The following is a 20,814-nucleotide window of genomic DNA, read 5'->3' as shown; positions in this document are numbered from 1 at the left end:
AGTTGATTTTCCCGAGTGGACAAGAATCCCCTTTGTGCCAGTATTGGGAAATGACTTCAAAATGTATTTGAAAATAGCTCTAATATTAGTAAATCAGAGCTTGGGTGCAGGCACCTGCCTGTAGGCAGAGAAGGAACCCTGTAGAGTTCCTGGCACCTGGTAAGGTTACCTTTGTAATTTTCCTTTCTATCTAGCCCACGTTTGTGTGTGTTATGTGTGAGTATGGGTGTGGTGCTGAGGATTGAACCCAGGAGCATTTTACCTCTAAGCCACACCCCCAGTCCTATTTTCTTTATTTCTTTGGTACTAGGGATTTAACTCAGAGGAATTCCACGTCCAAGCTATACCCTCAGCTCTATTTTATTTTTGTTTATTTCTTAATATGCTCTTTTGGTGTGTTATAGCTTCTCATCATAATGTAAATCATGTTGACAGTAATGTACATGCATACAGTTTACTTTTATTTTGAAACAAGGTCTCACTAGGTTGATGAGACTCTTACTACTTGTTGAGGCTGTCCTTGAACCTGTGATACTCCTGTCACAGCCTTCCAGTACTGGAAGCACTGGGATTACAAGTGAGTGCCTCCAAGTACTGGGATTACAAGTGTGTGCTGCCCATATGGCTTTTTTTTCCCTCTCATTTTGAGATAGGTTCTCACTAAATTGCAGAAGGCCTTGATAAATTGCTGAGGCTAGTCAAGAACCTAGGCTGCTCAGTCTCAGGGTCCCAAGTACCAGCATTACAAGCATATACCACAATGCATGGCTTAAAAATATTTTTACATAGCTGTATGTGGTGGCACAAGCTTGTAATCGCCAGCATTTGGGAGGCTGAAACAGGAGGATCATGGTTCGAGGACAGCCTCAGCTACTTAGTGAGGCCCTCTGAAGCTCAGTGAGACCCTGTTTTAAAATAAAGAATAAAAACTAGGCCTGGGGTGTAGCTGGAGGTGTAGTTTGGAAGTAGAATGTCCCTGGATCCTATCCCCAGTATTGCCAAAAAAAATTTTTTTCCACATGTGTTTTTACCTTAACTATTTACTGATAATTTACATTCACTTTCCTTTGATTTTATGAGCTGAACAAATAAGTTGGGCAACTCATGGTAAACTTTTTCATATCAACTGTTAAACAGGGTCAATTATCCTAGGTCATGAGAATTCAGTTTACCTATTGCCCCTTGAGAATTGTCTTTAAGTAGCCGTCTCCTATCCAACTGGAAGTTTGTTGTTGTTGTACTGGGTATTAAACCCAGGGGCATTCTACCTCTTAGTTACAACTCCAGCCCTTTTTATTTTTTGTTTTGAAACAGGGTCTCACTAGGTTGCTGAAAGTTTTGCTAATTTGCTGAGGCTGGCCTCAAATCCATGATCCTTATGTCTCAGCCTCCCAAGTACTGGGGTTACAGGCATGTGCGTCCAAGCCCAGCTACAAATGGGGTTTTATTTATTTATTTTTATTTTTTATTTTATTTTTTGTGTGGTACTGGGGATGGAACTCAGGGGCCTTATACTGCTGGGCTATACTCCCAGACCTATTTTAAATTTTATTTGGAAATAGGGTCTCACTATATTTATGAGAGCCTTATTAATTAGCTGAAGTTGGCTTTGAACCTGTACAATCCTCCTGTCTCAGCCTCCCAAGTACTGGGATTAAAACATGCGCCACCCCACCTGGCTATTTAATTATTGTATTGGTAGATCAGCTCTTTGGGAGACAGCTAGACATTAGGAACATAAATCTGTATCCTAATCCTAATTCTGCTGCTTGAAGATCCTGAACAAAATGTCCACTCTTCCATGCTTCTTCAGTAAACTCCAGTCAGAGCCAGGTGCAGTGGCTGTGAAGATTAGGTCTTAGAGAAGAAATCAGTGAAATGATTCCACTAATTTCTTTCTTCCTTCCTCTTGGTGCTAGGGAATCAAAACCAGGGTGTTACATGTGCTAGACAAGTACTCTACTACTGAACTGTAGTCTCAGCCCACAATGCTAAAGTACTGTTGGAATGCCGGGCACAGTGGCACATGCTTGTAATCCCAGCATTCGGGAGGCTGAGACCGCAGGATCGCAGTTTGTGGCCAGCCTCAGCTACTTAGTGAGGCCCTCCGCAACTTAATGAGACCCTGTTTCAAAATAAAAAATAAAAAACAGGGCAGGGGTTGTAGTTCGGAGGTAAAATGCCCCTGGGTTCCATCCCCAGACCCACAGACACAAAAAAGTACTGTTGGAATTAAAATGATCAATCTTAATCTTAAGCCTCCAATCTTATTTTTTTTTTTTGTTATCTTGATTTGTTCAATGTCTTGAAATACTTATTATGGTACTAGGGATAGAACCCAGGAGTCTTTTACTCCAGGCTACACCCCCAGACTTATTATATATATATATATTTTTTGGAAACAAGGTCTCACTAAAGCTGTTATGAACCAAGGTCAGTTGCTGAGATCCCCACTAAATTACTGAGGCTACCTTAGAACACGTAATCCTTCTATTTCGGCCTCCCAAGTACTGGGATTACAAGGGTACACCACCATACCTGTCTGCAATGCTTACTTTAAATTGTGCAAAATTGTATCTCCCTGGTGCCTGTGGTGAGAATTATTATTTATTATTATTTTTGTGTATGTGGCAATGGGGATTGAAAGCAGGGTCATTCTACCTCCATGCTTTACTCCCAGTACTAGGGATTGAACCCAGTGGTACTTTTTTTTGTGGTATGGGGATTGAACCCAGAGGCATTCTATGTTTAAGCTACATCACCAGCCTGATTTTATTTCTTTTTTGGAAACAGGGTTTCAGGAGGCTGATAAGAGTCTCACAACTGCCAGGTGTGTTGGCACACACTTGTAATCCCAGTGCTTCGGAGGCTGAGACAGGAGGATCACACAGGTTCGCAGCAAGCCTCAGCTACTTAGTGAGGCTCTCAGCAACTTAGTGAGACCCTGTTTCCCAATAAAATATAAAATAGGTCTGGGATTATAGCCCAGAGGTAGAAAGCCTCTGGGTTCCACCCTCAGTACCACCAAAAAAGAAAAAAAGTCTCACTACCTACTGAGGCTGTCCTTGAACCTGCGATCCTCCTGTCTCATTTTCCCAAGTGCTGGGAATATAGGCGTGTGCCACCATGCCCAACTCTGATTTTTTATTTTGAAACATATTCTCACCAGGTTGATAAGAGTCTCACTACTTGCTGAGGCTGTCTTGCAACCTGTGATCCTTCTGTCTCAGCCTCCCAAATACTGGGATTACAGGTGTGTGTGCCACCATGCATGCCACTGTGGTGAAAATTAAACGGAGGCAATGTGTCTGGAAATCTCGGGGTGTCTGGAAAGGTTGGTGAATCCCAGGGCTCTGGAGCTTTCCCACGAAAAGATGCTCTGGATGTGGGAGAGGACAGGATGGAACCAGCGAAACCTGTCCATGAAACTAAGTACTGGGATTACAGGCATGGGACAGCACTATGCTATGTGTTGGGCTGCTCAGTGTTTACAGAGCACACCTAGTAAACACTGGCTGTAGTTTGGGTAACCCACAGTAATTTGCGGTAACTAGGTCAAAACTGTGTGTGTGTGTGTGTGTGTGTGTGTGTGTGTGTGTGTCACTGGGGATTGACCCTGGGTCATTCTACCTCTGAGCTATGCCCCCAACTCTATAATTTATTCTTTATTTTGAAACAGGGTCTCACTAAGTTGCACTGGGCCTCACAAGTAGCTGAGGTTAGTCTTCAACCTGTAATCCTCCCTTCTCAGCATTCTAAGTACTGGGATTACAAGCATGGGCCACTATGCCTGTGTGGTTGAAATTATTTAAAAGGCCTTCAATTTGACTATGAAATTTTCTTTCTTAGCTAGATATGGTAGTACCAACCAGTAATCTCACTAACTGGCTGAGGCAGAAGGATCCCAGGTGATGGGGTGTGTCCATACAGCGCCTAAGGAGATGCAGCCTCCCCTAAGGCAAAACTTTAAGGAAAGTGATTCAGCAGAAAAGGGGCTAAGATGACGGCTGGAGGAAGCTACAAAGGCATGGTTTCCCCATTCATTATGGGTGGGGAGACTGAGCAGTTTTTCCCTTTTTTACCTTTAAAGGAGCTTTCCTCACACATGAATGGCTCATGTACTGGCCTGGGATTGGCTGTGGCTAGGCTATTCCTCATGGGAATTCCCCTCGTGGTTTGGTGCTATATATATGATTGTTTGGAGAGAAATAAACGAGATCTTGCTTGACATATCTCCCGGCTCATTTAAACACACCATTAATGGAAGTAATTGAGGAATTAGGAAATACAAGTCCAAGCTATTTTCTCCCTGGAATATCATAAACTTTGGGGGAAGCTTATATTTTCCATTTTCACTTAGAGTTAAAAGGTTATTACCTTTCACTTGAAAAGGAGGTTGGGAGCAAGGAAAATATATCGTGGGGGCACTTTCATGTTTATTGAAAATGAGTAATTTTTAATTTGAGTATATCTGAGTGGCATTTGTTCAAACAGTGCAGTAGTGGTTTAAGTAGAATTTAAAATAAGAAGCTATATTAAGAACATGTACTTTATCTGTATAACATGAGAGAAGTTAGTGTTTGAGTTTATTTTATTTTTTTCTTTTAAATTTTTTTATTGGTGCATTATATTTAAACATCATATTGGGGTAAAAAACTTGTGTGTACAAACATGTACACATCACTGTTTTAACTCCTACCCAATTCCCACCCCATTCGCTCCCCGTCCCTCCCTCCCTTGCTTGGCTTAGTAATTGACTTCGATATGTTTAAGTACATTGTGTGTTTTAGAGATTTTCCTCTTCCCCTCCTTTTTCCTCCTTTAGATTGTCTTGTTTGCTCCTCTATAGGATTTCCTTTTTCATCTAAAGTTCTTCCTATGACCCATTTCTCCCTAACTCTCACATATTAGGGAAAGCATCTGATTTCTTATTTTTTGTGACTGACTAATCTCACTTAGCATAATGTCCTCCAGTTCCATCCATTTCCCTGAAAATGATGTAATTGAGTTTTTTTTTTGATTGCTGAGCAAAATTCCATTGTGTACATATCCCACAGTTTTGTAATCCATTCATCTGTTGATGGACATCTTGGCTGGTTCTAGTTTGGCTATGGTGAATTGTGCAGCTATGAACATAGATATACATGCATTAGTTTGGTAGTTTGGCTTCCTATCTTTTAAGTAGATACCCAGAAGTGGTATTGCTGGATCAAATGGTAGGTTTGTTCCCATTCTTCTGAGGATTCTCCATACTGTTTTCCAAAGTGGTTGCACTAATTTGCAATCCCACCAACAATGTCTTAGAGTTCCCACTTCTCCACATCCTTGCCAGCATCTGTTGTTGTTTGTGTTTTGAATGATGGCCATTCTAGTTGGAGTTAGGTGAAATCTCAGGGTAGTTTTGATTTGCATCTCTCTGATTGCCAGTGATGTTGAGCATTTTTTCATGCATTTATTGGCCATTTGAATTTCTTCTTTTGTGAAGTGTCTATTTAGTTCATTTGCCCATTTTGTTATTGGATGCTTTGTTTTCTTAATGTTGAGTTTCTTGAGTTCTCTGTATATTCTAGATATTAGTCCTCTATCAGTGGTGTAGGTGGCAAAAATCTTCTCCCATTCTGTTGGCTCTCGATTGAGGTTCTTGATAGTTTCCTTTGCTGAACAGAAGCTCTTCAGTTTCATGCAATCCCATGTATTGATTCTCCTTTTAATTTGTTGTGCCTTTGGGGTCTTGTTGAGGAAATGTTTGTCTGAGCCTATGTGTTGTAGTGTTGGACGTATGCACTCTTCAAGGAGCTTCAAGGTCTCTGGTTTAATTAGCAAGTCTTTGATCCATTGTGCGTTGACTCTTGTACAGGGTGAAAAAGTGGGATTAACATCCAATTTTCTGCATATGGTTAACCAGTTTTGCCAACACCATTTGTTGAAGAGGCTATCTATTTTGTTAACTTCTGCTCCAATTTTAATAATTTCCTGTCTTATGTTGGATTTGGGGTTCATTTGTTCCTGCTTTTCAAGGACTTTGAGGTGTGTCATTACCTATTTATTTGAAGATTTTCTGTTTTTCTTATGTGAGCACTCAGTGCTATAAATTTTCCTCTTAATACTGCCTTTAAAGTGTTCCAGAGGTTTTGATATGTTGTATCTTTATTTTTGTTTCTAGAAATTTCCTGATTTCACCTCTTACATCTTCTATGACCCATTCTTCATTCAGAAGTGTGGTGTTCAGTCTCCACATGTTTATGTTGTTTCTCTGGGTCTTCTTATAGTTGATTTCTAGTTTTATTCCATTTTGGTCTGAAATGACACATGGACATATGTAACATTTTTTAAATTTGCTAGTGCTCATTTTGTGACCCAGGATGTGATCTATTTTGGAGAAGGTTCCGTGAGCAGCTGAGAAAAATGTGAACTCTGCTGTAGTTGGGTGAAATATTCTATATGTGTCCAACAGGTCCATTTGGTTAATGGTGTTCTTTAGTTCTGAGACATCTTTACTGACCCTTTGTCTGGAAGATCGGTCTAGTATTGTGAGAGGTGTGTTGAAGTCTCCCAGTATTATTGTGTTGGGATTTTCTTTTTGGTGGTACTGGGGTTCCTGGAAGCCCTTCTACCTTCGGGCTACACTCCCAGACCTATTTTTACATTTTTATTTGGAAACAGGGTTTCCTAAGCCAGCATGCGCGGCTGGCTTCGAACCTGCGCGATCCTCCTGTCTCTGCCTCCCAAGCGCAGGGATTACAAGCGTGTGCCACCACGCCCGGCCTATTGTGTTGGGATTTATGTGTGACTTCATGTCACAAAGAGTTTGATTTATGAAAGTAGCTGCCCCTATGTTTGGGGCATAGATGTTGATTATTGTTATTTCCTCTTGCTGGACTATTCCTTTTACCAGTAAAATGTGACCTTCTTTGTCTCTTCTAATAAGTTTGGGTTTGAAGTCTAACTTGTCTGATATCATAGTTGCTACTCCTGCTTGTCTTCGAGTACCATTAGCATGGATTACCTTGCTCCAGCCCTTCACCTTGAGTTTGTTCCTATCTTTACTTGTAAGGTGTGTTTCTTGTAAGCAGCAGATGTATGGATTCTGGCTTTTAATCCGTTTTGCCACTTTATGTCTTTTTATTGGGGACTTGAGGCCATTTTCATTCAGTGTGATTATAGAGAGATAAATTTTAATTCCCAACATGTTAGGATCTTATTTCTGTTTGAGATACTGTTTATTCTTCTTTGCTTAGTTGTCTGCTGGATGGGAATTCTTGTTTCTTTGGTTCTGGCGTGTATTACCCATTTCCTCTTTGCAGTTAATCTCCTTAAGTATTTTCTCTAGCGCTGGTTTTGAAGACATAAGTTCCTTCAGTTTCTGTTTGTCATGGGAGCTTCTTATTTCCCCATCTAATTTGATGGATAGTTTTGCTGGGTAGGAAATTTTTGGCTGGAGGTTGTTTTCTTTCAGAGTTTGGAATATGTTACTCCATGCCCTTCTGGCTTTCATGACTTGGTTTAGGAAGTCTGGAGTGATTCTAATTGGTTTGCCTCTGAATGTCACGTGGCCTTTTGTTTTTGTTGCCTTTAAGATTCTGTCCTTGGCTTCCACATTAGTCATTTTGACAATTATATGGCGTGGGGATCCTCTTCTCTGTTCCTGTCTAAAGGGAGTTCTATAAGTTTCCTGGACCTGTGTATCGACCTCTTGCTCTATGTTTGGAAAATTTTCTGCTATTACTTCCTTGAAGAGATTGTTGATCCCTTTGGTTTCACCTTCTTTTCCCTCCTCTATTCCAATTATTTTTAGGTTAGCTCTCTTAAAATGGGACCATATTTCTTCAATGTCAGTTTCCTGCTGTCGGATTTTTTTTTTCTAAATTAGAAACCATGCATTCATTTTTGGAGTGATCATCTTCAAGAAGCGATATTCTATTCTCCATGTGGTCTAATCTGTTGTTTATACTTTGAATTGAGGCCTTTATTTTAATGATTGCATCCTTTATCTCTTTTTGACTCTCTTTGAATTCTTTTCATAAGTCCTGTATCATTTCTAAAGTTATTTTCCTGATTTGATCTTCTAGACATCTCTGGATTTCTGTGTTATCAGATTCTGATGTTGTGGGGTGGTCGGCATTCACTCCTCCATTGTTATTTCTCTTTCCCATGATTTTTGATGTTGTGCCTTCTCTGGGTTCTTCCCTGGGTCACCACAAGTTCACTTAAGATGCTCTGGATCTCGAGTCTGTGGTATCGCAGTAACCACTACTCCTTTACTGGGTTGTATCGCAAAGTCTCAGACCCAGGGAGTCAATCGAGGCTGCTTAAACTGTTGGGGGTGCCAAGTTGGGCATTCTCCAGTGGGGAGTTGTGACTATGGTGTTTTATCTCTGCCACCGCCACTCCCCCACTGGGTTGCACTGCTAAAATCTCTGACCGAGGGAGACTATCTGCGCAAGTCCTTGGGAGTGCAATACTGGGATTTTCCCTCTAGGGGCCACAATTTGACTCACAGTTGTTGAGTGCGCTGATGGAGCTGTAGTGAACTCGGTGAATTCGCAGCTGCCGCCGCTGGCAATATGGCACCACTGCCACACCCTCGGCTGTGATGCTGGCATATTTCTTCTCTGGTTTTGAGCTCCACTCTGAGTCCCTGCCAGGTGTGTTGTGCCCGGACCTTGGGAGCTTTTGATGTTCCTTGCGCCGAAAAAACTGCTGACTGCCGCCCGTCTGTTCAGCACCTGCTCACCTTGGCTCGCTGTCCACCCCTCCTTTCTGGCGCCTGGTGGCTGGTTGAGTGTGTTGGTCTAGAGCCGTCTGGTGAACTCGCCGCTACTGCTGGCAGTAAGGCGCTGCTTTCGCATTCTCGGCCGTGAGGTTGGCGTAGTTCTTCTCTGGTTTTGAGCTCCGCTGAGTCCCTGGAGGGTGTGCTGATCCTGGCCCTTGGAAAATTTAGACGCTCCTTACGCCAAAAAAACTGCTGACTGCCACCCAGCTGTTCAGCAGTGGCTCACCTCGGCTCGATGTCCACCCCTCCTCTCTGGCGCCTGGTGGCTGGTTGAGTGCGTTGGTCTAGAGCCGTTCGGTGAACTCGCCTCTGCCGCCAGCAGTAAGGCGCTGCTGCTGCATCCTAGGCCGCGAGGCCAGCATACCTCCTTTCTGGATTTGAGCTCCGTTCTGAGTTTCCCTTCTCTCTGGAGCCTGGTGCTGCTAGGGAAGATGTAGGCCATGCTGCTCTGCACCGTGGCTTTGGCTGCTCCGGCCGCTTTGCGCCACGGCTCAGGCTGCTCCGCGACGTGGCTCTGGCCGCTCTGGCCACTTTGTGCCATGGCTCCGGCTGCTCCACGCCGCAGCGGCTATGGCACTTCGGGCTGGTTTCTTTCTGGTGTTTTGTTTTTCCAGCCCTCTTTTTCTCTGTCCCTTGTATTTACAGTTTTTATTTCTTTGCTGGTGGTGTTTTCTGGCTCTGAAAGGCGCTGGTTTTGTGGTAATAGAGTTCGATTGTTAGCAGGACTTGTAAGTGCCGCTTTCCTCTGTCGCCATCTTCCCGGAAGTCCTAGTTTAGTTTCTTATATTCGTTAGTTTCAGCTATGTAGAAAACTCGGAAAAGTGTTTTACATATCATACATATGTGCAATTGTGTTAAATTTCAGTGTATTGTAAGAGTTTCACGTACGTTCAGAATTAGGATTGCTGTTTGCGTTAGACAGAATACGACAATTAGTTTAGTTTCTTATAATACGTTCATTTCATCTATGTTTAAAAGCTCGGAAAATGGTTTTACATATATATATATGTGCAATTATGTTCAATTTCAGGGTATTGTAAAAGTTTCACGCACCTTTAGAATTAGGATTACAGTTAGCATTAGGACAAATAGCATTTAGTTTACTTTCTTATATGTGTTCGTTTCATTTATGTCTAAAAGCTTGAAAAGTGATTTACATATCATACATATGTGCAATTATGTTCAATTTCAGTGTATTGTAAGAGTTTCGCCTACATTTAGAATTAGGACTACAGTTTGTGTTAGAATGAATACAACATTTAGTTTAGTTTCTTATATGCGTTCGTTTCAGCTATATCTAAAAACTAGGAAAAGTGATTTATGTATCATACATATGTGCGTTTGTGTTCAATTTCAGTGTATTGTAAGAGTTTCGCATACGTTTAGAATTCTTATTACAGTTTGTGTTAGATGAATACGACATTTAATTTAGTTTCTTTTATGCGTTCATTTCAGCTATGTTAAAAGCTCGGAAAAGTGTTTTACGTATCATATATATGTGCAATTAGGTTCAATTTCAGCGTATTTTAAGAGTTTCGCATACGTTTAGAATTAGGATTACAGTTAGCATTAGGACAAATATAGCATACAGTTAGCATTAGGACAAATATAGCATTTAGTTTGGTTTCTTATATGCGTTCTTTTAGATGTTTAAAAGCTCAGAAAACTGTTTTACATATCATATATATGTGCAATTATGGTCAATTTCAGTGTATTGTAAGAGTTTCACGTACGTTTAGAATTACAATTTCAGTTAGCATTAGGACAAATATAGCATTTAGTTTCATTTCTTATATGCGTTCGTTACATCTATGTCTAAAAGATCGGAAAAGTGATTATGTTCACTATCAGTGTATTGTAAGAGTTTCGCATATGTTTAAAATTAGTCTTACAGTTAGGACGAATATAGAATTTAGTTTAGTTTCTTAGTTGCATTTGTATTAGCTATGTTTAAAAGCTCGAAAGAGTGATTCACATATTGTACATATGTGCAATTATGTTCCATTTCAGTGTATGCGTTAATTTCAGCTATGTTTAAAAGTTCAAAGAAGGGTTTTACAAATCCTATATATGTTAACTATCAGTGTATGTAAGGGTTTCACGTATATTTAGAATAGGATTTCTGTTTGTGTTAGAATACGACAATTAGTTTCTTATATGCGTTTGTTTCAGCTATATTTAAAAGCTCAGAAAAGTGTTTAACATATCATACATATATGCAATTCTGTTCAATTTCACTGTATTGTAAGAGTTTTGCATACGATTAGAATTAGGAATACAGTTAGCAGTAGGACGAATATTACATTTGGTTTAAACTGTTTCTTATATTCGTTTGTTTCAGCTATGTTGAAAAGCTTGGAAAAGTGTTTTACATATACATATATGCAATTGTGTTCTATTTCAGTGTATTGTAAGAATTTCGTGTACGATTAGAATTAGGATTTCCATTTGCGTTAGATAGAATACGACAATTAGTTTAGTTTCTTTTGTTTATTTATTTATTTTTTGTGGTACTGGGGTTCCTGGAAGGCCTTCTACCTCCGGGCTACACTCCCAAACCTATTTTTACATTTTTATTTGGAAACAGGATATCCTAAGCCAGCATGCAGGGCTGGCTTCGAGCCTGCGTGATCCTCCTGTCTCTGCCTCCCAAGCGCGGGGATTACAAGCGTGCGCCACCACGCCCGGCTTAGATTAGTTTCTTATATGCGTTCTTTTCGGCTGTATTTAAAAGCTCAGAAAACTGTTTTACATAGACTATATATGTGCAATTATGTTCAATTTCATCGTATTGTGAGAGTTTTGGATATGTATAGAATTAGGATTACTGTTTGCATTAGAATGAATACATTTAATTTAGTTTCTTATATGCGTTCATTTCATCTATGTCTAAAAGCTCGGAAAAGTGTTTTACGTATCATACATATGTGCAATTATGTTCAATGTCAGCGTATTTTAAGACCTTTGCATATGATTAGAATTAGGATAACTGCATTAGGACAAATATAGCATTTAGTTTACTTTCTTATATGCATTCTTTTAGCTGTTTAAAAGCTCGGAAAACTGCTTTACATAGCCTATATATGTGCAATTATGGTCAATTTCAGTGTATTGTAAGAGTTTCACATAAGTTTATTTTTTAAAGTTTTTTATTGGTGCACTGTATTCGTACATCATAATGGGATAAAAATAATACTTTTGTAGACATACATGCACACATCGCCCAGTTAGCTCCTACCCGATCCCCACCCCGTTCTTTCCCATCCCTCCTTCCCATGCTTGGCTTAGTGGTTGACATCTAGTATTATAGTAATTTATCCAATATTAACGTTGATAATCTCATATAACAGTTTCATTTGTCTGATACCAAGCTTTGATGACTTAAAGATAACATTTCAATATTTCCTTTTGCTTTCTTTCTTACCAGAGAGTATTTCTTTCTTTCTTTTTTTTAAGGTGAAACTATCATATATTTATTTATTTATTTTTCACAAAAATCTATCCTAATATGTAATATGGACTCTAGATACCCAAAACGATCTCGAAAAAGAACAAAGTTAGAAGATGTATATTTTCTGATTTCAAACCATATAAAGCTACAATAATTGAAACAGTGTAGTACTGCTATAAAGGCAGATATATAAATTAGTGGAGTAAAATAAAAGGCTAGAAATAAATTCTTCCATATATGGTCAAGTTATTTTTGACAAGGTTTCCACGAACATTTGGTGGAGGAAATAATTATCTTTTAACTTAATATTGTTGAAAAATAATAATTACATGAAAAAGAATAAAATTGGACCCTTACCTAATCTCATATACAAATATTAACTCAAAATATATAAAAGACTTAAATATAAATCTTAATACTATAAACTTTTAGAAGAAAAAAATCTGGGTCATAAAACCTCACAACATTGAAATTGGCAGTGATTTCTTGGATATGATTTCAATGGCACAGGCAACAAAAGGGTAAACAAACTCCCCCCAAAATAAAAACATATTGTATATCCAAAGACAATGTAAACAGAGTTAAAAGTTACTGATAGAATGGGATAAAATATTTCCAAATGTTATATCTGAAGGTATATTAGTATTCCAACTAGAAATCCTAAAAATTAGCAACAATAAAAACAAACAATACAATTTAGATAGGTAAAAGACTAACATAAATAATGAATCTCCACAGATAACCAATCTTCGTTTTCTGTTGGATAGAAAATCTTGTTTCTCTGGTTCTGGTGTGTGTTACCTATTTCTTCTTTGTAGTTAATCTCTTTGAGTATTTTCTCTAGCGCTGGTTTTGAAGACATAAATTCCTTCAGTTTCTGTTTGTCATGGAAGTTTCTTATTTCCCCATCCAATTTGATAGAAAGTTTTGCTGGGTAGGAAATTTTTGGCTGGAAGTTGTTTTCTTTCAGAGTTTGGAATATGTTACTCCAAGCCCTTCTGGCTCTCATGACTTGGTTTGGGAAGTCTGGAGTGATTCTAATTGGTTTGCCTCTCTGAATGTCACTTGGCCCTTTGTTTTTGTTGCCTTTAAGATTCTCTGCCTGGCTTCCACAGTGGTCATTTTGACAATTATGTGGTGTGGGGATCCTCTTCTCCGATCCTGTCTAAAGGGAGTTCTATAAGTTTCCTGGACCTGTGTATCGACCTCTTGCTCTATGTTTGGAAAATTTTCTGCTATTATTTCTTTGAAGATATTACTTATCCCTTTGGTTTCACCTTCTTTTTCCTCCTCTATTCCAATTATTCTTAGGTTAGCTCTCTTAAAATGGGCCCATATTTCTTCAATGTCAGATTTCTGCTGTCGGATTTTTTTTTTTCTAAATTAGCAACTATGCGTTCTTTTTTGAATGATCATCTTCTAGGAGCGAGATTCTATTCTCCATGTGGTCTAATCGGTTGTTTGTACTTTGAATTGAGGCCTTTACTTCATTAATTGCATCCTTTATCTCTCTTTGGCTCTCTCTGAATTATTTTTGAAACACCTCTATTATTTCTACAGTTATTTTCCTGATTTGATCTTCTAGAAATCTCTGAATTTCTGTTTTATCAGGTTCTGATGTTGTGGGGTTGTGGGCATTCATTGCTCCATTGTTATTCCTCTTTTCCATGATTTGGGAAGTTTGTGCCTTCTCTGGGTTCTTCCCTTGGGTCACTGCGACTTCACTTAAGGTGCTCTGGATCTCGAGTCTGTGGTATCTCGGTCCCCACTACTCCTGTACTGGGTTGTATCGCAGAGTCTCAGACCCAGCGAGTCAATCCAGGCTGCTTTAGACCATGGGGGGGGTGCCAGATTGGGCATTCTCCTATGGTGTGATATCTCTGCCACTGCCACTCCCCCACTGGGTCAAGTCCCTGGTAGTACAGTACTGAGATTTCTCCTCCAGGGCCCGCAATTTGACTCACTGTTGTTGAGTATGCAGATGGAGCTGTAGTGGACTCGGTGAATTTGCTGCTGCTGCTGCTGGTGGCAATATGGCACCGCTGTTATGCCCTCGGCCGTGAGGCTGGCGTATTTCTTCTCTGTTTTTGAACTCCATTCTGAGTACCTGCAAGGTGTGCTGAGCCCAGCCCCTGGGAGCTTTAGATGCTCCCTTCACTGAGAAATCTGCCGAATTCCTCCCAGCTGATCCACAACGGCTCACCTTGGCTCGCTGTTCTGCCGCTCCTCTCTGGAGCCTGGTTGGCTGTTGAGTGCATTGGTCTGGTGCCGTTTGGTGAGCTCGCCACTGCCGCCGGCAGTAAGGCACTATTGCCGCATCCTTAGCCGTGAGGCTGGCGTATCTCCTCTGTGGCTTTGTGCTTTGTTCTGAGTGCCCCTCCTCTCTGGGGCCTGGGGCTCCAAGAAAAGATGGTGCCCATGCCGTTCTGCGCTGCAGCTCCGGCTGCAGCACTGCGGTCTGGTTTCTGGTGTCTTGTTTTTCCAGCCCTTTTTTTCTCTGTCCCTTGTAATTACATTTTTTGTTTCTCTGCTGATGGTGTTTTCTGGCATGAAAGACGTTGATTTTGTGGTAATAGAGATTGGTTGTTAGCGGGGCTCGTAAGCCCCGCTTTCCTCCGTCGCCATCTTCCCGGAAGTCCAAATAAGTTTATTTTTAGGTTTACTGTTAACGTTAGGACGATTATAACATTTAGTTTAGTTTCTCATACTTGTTTGTTTTAGCTATGACTAAAAGCTCATAAAAGTGATTTATGTATCATATATATGTACAATTATGTTCACTATCAGTGTATTGTAAAAGTTTTGCATACATTTAGAATTAGGATTACATTCGCGTTAAAATGAATACGAAATTTAGTTTACTTTCTTATATGCGTTCATTTCATCTATGTCTAAAAGCTCGGAAAAGTGATTATGTTTACTATCAGTGTATTGTAAGTTTCTCATACGTTTAGAATTTGTATTACAGTTTGCGTTAGAATGAATACGACATTTAATTTAGTTTGTTTTATGCATTCGTTTCATCTATGTCTAAAAGCTCGGAAAAGTGTTTTACGTATCATATATATGTGCAATTAGGTTCAATTTCAGCGTATTTTAAGAGTTTCGCATACGTTTAGAATTAGGATTTCAGTTAGCATTAGGACTAATATAGCATACAGTTAGCATTAGGACGAATATAACATTTAGTTTGGTTTCTTATATGCGTTCTTTTAGATGTTTAAAAGCTCAGAACTGTTTTACATATCATACATATGTGCAATTATGTTCAATTTTAGTGTACTGTAAGAGGATTCAGCTATGTTTAAAAGCTCAGAAAAGTGTTTTACATATCATTCATATGTGCGTTTGTGTTCAATTTCAGTGTATTGTAAGAGTTTCGCATACGTTTAGAATTAGGATTACAGTTTGCATTAGAATGAATACGTCTTTTAGTTTAGTTTCTTATATTCATTTGTTTCAACTAAAAGCTAGGAAAAGTGATTATGTTCACTATCAGTGTATTGTAAGAGTTTCGCATACGTCTAGAATTATCATTACAGTTAGGATGAATATAGAATTTAGTTTCTTTCTTTTTTTTTTGGTGGTACTGGGATTCCTGGAAGGCCTTCTACCTCCGGGCTACACTTGCAGACCTATTTTTAAATTTTTATTTGGAAACAGGGTCTCCTAAGCCAGAGCGCGTGGCTGACTTCGAACTTGCGTGATCCTCCTGTCTCTGCCTCCCAGGTGCGGGGATTACAAGCGTGTGCCACCACGCCCGGCTATAGTTTAGTTTCTTATTTGCGTTTGTATTACCGATGTTTAAAAGCTCTGCAGAGTGATTTACATATCGTACATATGTACAATTATGTTAAATTTCATTGTATTGTAAGAATTTCGCATACGTTTAGAATTAGGATTACAGTTAGCGTTAGGATGAATATAACATTTAGATTAGTTTTTATATGCCTTAATTTCGGCTATGTTTAAAAGCTCAGAAAAGTGTTTTACATATCATATATATGTACAATTATGTTCAATTTCAGCGTATTGTAAGAGTTTCACAAATGTTTAGAATTAGGATTACAGTTATCAGTAGGACCAGTATAGCATTTAGTTTAGTTTCTTATATGCGTTCATTTCAGCTATGACTAAGAGCTTGGAAAAGTGATTTACATATCATATATATGTGCAATTATGTTCAAGTTCAGCATATTGTAAGAGTTTCACATATGTTTAGAATTAGGATTTCAGTTAGCTTTAGGACGAATATAGCATTTAGTTTAGTTTCTTATATGCGTGCATTTCAGCTATGTTTAAAAGCTCGGAAAACTGTTTTACATATCCTATATATGTGCAATTATGGTCAATTTCAGCGTATTCTAAGAGTTTCGGATACGTATAGAATTAGGATTATTACAGTTTGCATTAGAATGAATACGACATTTAATTTACTTTCTTATATGCGTTCATTTCATCTATGTCTAAAAGCTCAGAAAAGTGTTTTACGTATCATACATATGTGCAATAATGTTCAATTTCATTTTATTGTAAAAGTTTCACATACATTTAGAATTAGGATTACCGTTAGCATTAGGACGAATATAGCATTTAGTTTAGTTTCTTATATGCGTTCGTTTTAGCTATGACTAAGAGCTCGGAAGTGATTTACGTATCATATATATGTGCAATTATGTTCAACTTCAGCGTATTTTAAGAGTTTCGCATACGTTTAGAATTAGGATTACAGTTAGAATTAGGAAGAATATAGCATTTAGTTTGGTTTCTTATATGCATTCCTTTAGCTGTTTAAAAGCTCAGAAAATTGTTTTACATATCATATATATGTGCAATTATGGTCAATTTCAGTATTGTAAGAGGTTCACATAGGTTTAGAATTAGGATTTCAGTTAGCTTTAGGACGAATATAGCATTTAGTTTGGTTTCTTATATACGTTAGTTTCAGCTATGTTAAAAAGCTTGAAAAAGTGTTTTATAAAACATATATATGGGCAATTATGTTTAATTTCCATGTATTGTAAGAGTTCCACCTACATGTACAATTAGGATTACAGTTAGCGTTAGGACGAATATAGCATTTAGTTTGGTTTCTTATATGCATTCTTTTAGCTGTTTAAAAGCTCGGAAAACTGTTTTACATATCCTATATATGTGCAATTATGTTCACTATCAGTGTATTGTAAGAGTTTCACGTACGTTTAGAATTAGGATTTCTGTTTGCGTTATAATACGACAATTAGTTTAGTTTCTTATATGTGTTCATTTTAGCTATGTCTAAAAGCTCAGAAAAGTGATTTATGTATCGTACATATGTGCAATTATGTTCAATTTCAATGTACTGTAAGAGGATTCAGCTATGTTTAAAAGCTCAGAAAAGTGTTTTACATATCATACATATGTGCATTTGTGTTCAATTTCTGTATTGTAAGAGTTTTGCATACGTTTATAATTAGGATTACAGTTTGCGTTAGAATGAATACGACTTTTAGTTTAGTTTCTTATATGCATTCGTTTCATCTATGTCTTAAGACCTCGGAAAAGTGATTATGTTCACTATAAGAGTTTCGCATATGTTTAGAATTCGTATTGCAGCTAGGACGAATGTAGAAATTAGTTTAGTTTCTTATTTGCATTTGTATTAGCTACGTTTAAAAGCTCGGAAAAGTGTTTTACATATCATATACATGTGACATTATATTCAATTTCACTGTATTGTAAAAGTTTCGCATACGTTTAGAATTAGGCCTACAGTTAGCATTAGGACGAATATAGCATTAAGTTTGGTTTCTTATATGCGTTCTTTTAGATGTTTTAAAGCTCAGAAAACTGTTTTACATACCATATATATGTGCAATTATGGTCAATTTTAGTCTATTGTAAGAGGTTCACATACGTTTAGAATTAGGATTTCTGTTAGCTTTAGGACGAATATAACATTAAGTTTAGTTTCTTATATATGTTAGTTTCAGCTATGTTAAAAAGCTCGAAAAAGTGTTTTATATATCCTATATATGGGCAATTATGTTCAGTTTCCGTGTATTGTAAGAGTTCCACCTATGACAGTTAGTATTACAGTTAGTATTAGGACGAGTATTATATTTAGTTTAGTTTCTTATATTCGTTAGTTTCAGATATGTTGAAAAGCATGGAAAAGTGTTTTACATATCATACATATATGCAATTGTGTTCAATTCACTGGGTGGTGCCCTCAGAAGGCAGGGCCAAACAAAGAGGGCCTTGGCATTCAGGGTAGGGCCTTCAACCCAAGTCATCCTTGGTCAACCCGGGCCACCCCTGGGTAAAGGAAGGGAACCCGTGGAACTGTGTAGCCCAAGCCTTCTGACCGTGCCTCCCCTCCCAAACAGCCAGGTGAGGCAGCCCGAACTGTGACTGCAGAAACAGCGGTCTCACAGGGGAGGTAGGTTCGCCCCAAGGAGGGAGCTCGGGGAGTGCTTGCAAGCCCACTACCGATGCCCACCGGGAAAAGCACAGACCTCCTAGCATGGGCAGGGTCTGGGGACAGGGCTCAGAAAAGGGAGGGAGGCCCCTGGGGTGGGTGAATAAACAAAGCAAGCGCGGGGAGGCGGGGGATCACCGCGGTGTGGGCAGTGCAGAGCTCACAGCAGGAACCTGAGGGCAGAAGGTGGTCAGGGGTGCAGCGCAGGGCAGTGCCGCCAGCTACTACACCAGCTCCTGCTCCGGGCGTGTCCTCCTTTGTTAGCCTAGGAGGCCAGGCATCTGTTATTCTGTGTCAAGCGCCTAATTCCCACTTAGGGTTTATTTTTTATTTTTCTTATTTTATTTTTTCTCTTGGTGTTACTGGGTTTGAACCCAGGGTGTTTTCTACCACTGGGCTGTACTCCTGGACCCATTTTATGTTTTCCTTGGAAACCGGGACTCACTAAGTTGCCGAAAGCCTCACTACGTAGCCAAGGCTGACCGTGAACCTGTGTGATCCTCCGGTCTTCGTCTCCCAATCGCTGGGAGTGCAAGCGTGCACCCCCATGCCCGGCTCCATGTGGGGTTTAATCCTCCACACCTGTGCGTGTGAGAGTGTGCTTTTCCGAGCTTTTAGTCAGAGCTGAAACAAACAAATATGAGAAACTAAACTAAATGTTATAATCGTCCTAACACTAACGGTAAACCTAAATCTAAACGTATGCAAAACTCTTACAGTACAGTGAAATTGAATATACTGTCACATATATAGTATATGTAAAACATTTTTCTGAGCTTTTAAACATCTAAAAGAACACATATAAGAAAGCAAACTAAATGCTATATTTGTCCTAATGCTAATGGTAATCCTAATTCTAAACGTATGTGAAACTCTCTTACAATACACTGAAATTGAACATAATTGCACATATATATGATACGTAAATCACTTCCGAGCTCTTCGTCATAGCTAAAACGAACGCATATAAGAAACCAAACAAATTGTCATATTCTGTCTAATGCAAACATAAATCCTAATTCTAAACATACGTGAAACTCTTACAATACACTGAAATTGAACACAATGGCATATATGTATGATAAACACTTTTTCGAGCTTTTTAACATAGCTGAAACTAATGTATATAAGAAACTAAACTTAATGTTATATTCGTCCTAAAGCTAACTGAAATCCTAATTCTAAACGTATGTAAACCTCTTACAATACACTAAAATTGACCATAATTGCACATATATAATATGTAAAACAGTTTTCTGAGCTTTTAAATAGCTAAAGGAACGCATATAAGAAACCAAACTAAATGCTATATTCTTCCTAATGATAACTGTAATCCTAATTCTAAACATATGTGAAACTCTTACACAGAAATTGAACACAATTGCTCACATATATGATATGTAAAACTCTTTTCCGAGCTGTTAACCATAGCTGAAATGAACGCATATAAGAAACTAAATTCTATATTCGTCCTAACGCTAACTGTAACTTAACTGCACATATATATGATATGGAAAACACTTTTCTGAGCTTGTAGACATAGCTGACAGGAATGCATATAAGAAACTAAACAAAATTCTATATTCATCCTAACGCTAACTGTAATCCTAATTCTAAACGTATGTGAAACGCTTACAGTACACTGAAATAGAACATAATTGCCCATATATGTGATATGTAAAAACTTTGGCGAGCTTTTAAACATAGTTTAAACGAACGCATATAATAAAATAAACTAAATGTCATATTCATCTTAATGCTCACGGTAATCCTAATTCTAAACATATGCGAAACTCTCTTACAATACGCTGAAATTGAACATAATTGCATATATATACATATATACACATATATAATTGTACACATATATAATTGTAAGTGAAATGCTTACAATACACTAAAATTTAACATAACGCACATACGTATGATATGTAATTCACTTTTCTGAGCTTTTAAACAATAGCTGAAACGAACACATATAAGAAACTAAACTAAATGCTATATTCGTCCTAATGCTAACTGTAATCCTAATTTTAACCATATTTGAAACTCTTACAATACACTGAAATTGAACATAATTGCACATATGTATGATATGTAAAGACCTTTGCGACCTTTTAAACATAGCTG

This window comes from Muscardinus avellanarius (assembly GCF_963383645.1).
Source record: "Muscardinus avellanarius genome assembly, chromosome: 4".
Classification (NCBI taxonomy): domain Eukaryota; kingdom Metazoa; phylum Chordata; class Mammalia; order Rodentia; family Gliridae; genus Muscardinus; species Muscardinus avellanarius.
Note: the sequence above shows the minus strand (reverse complement) of the source record.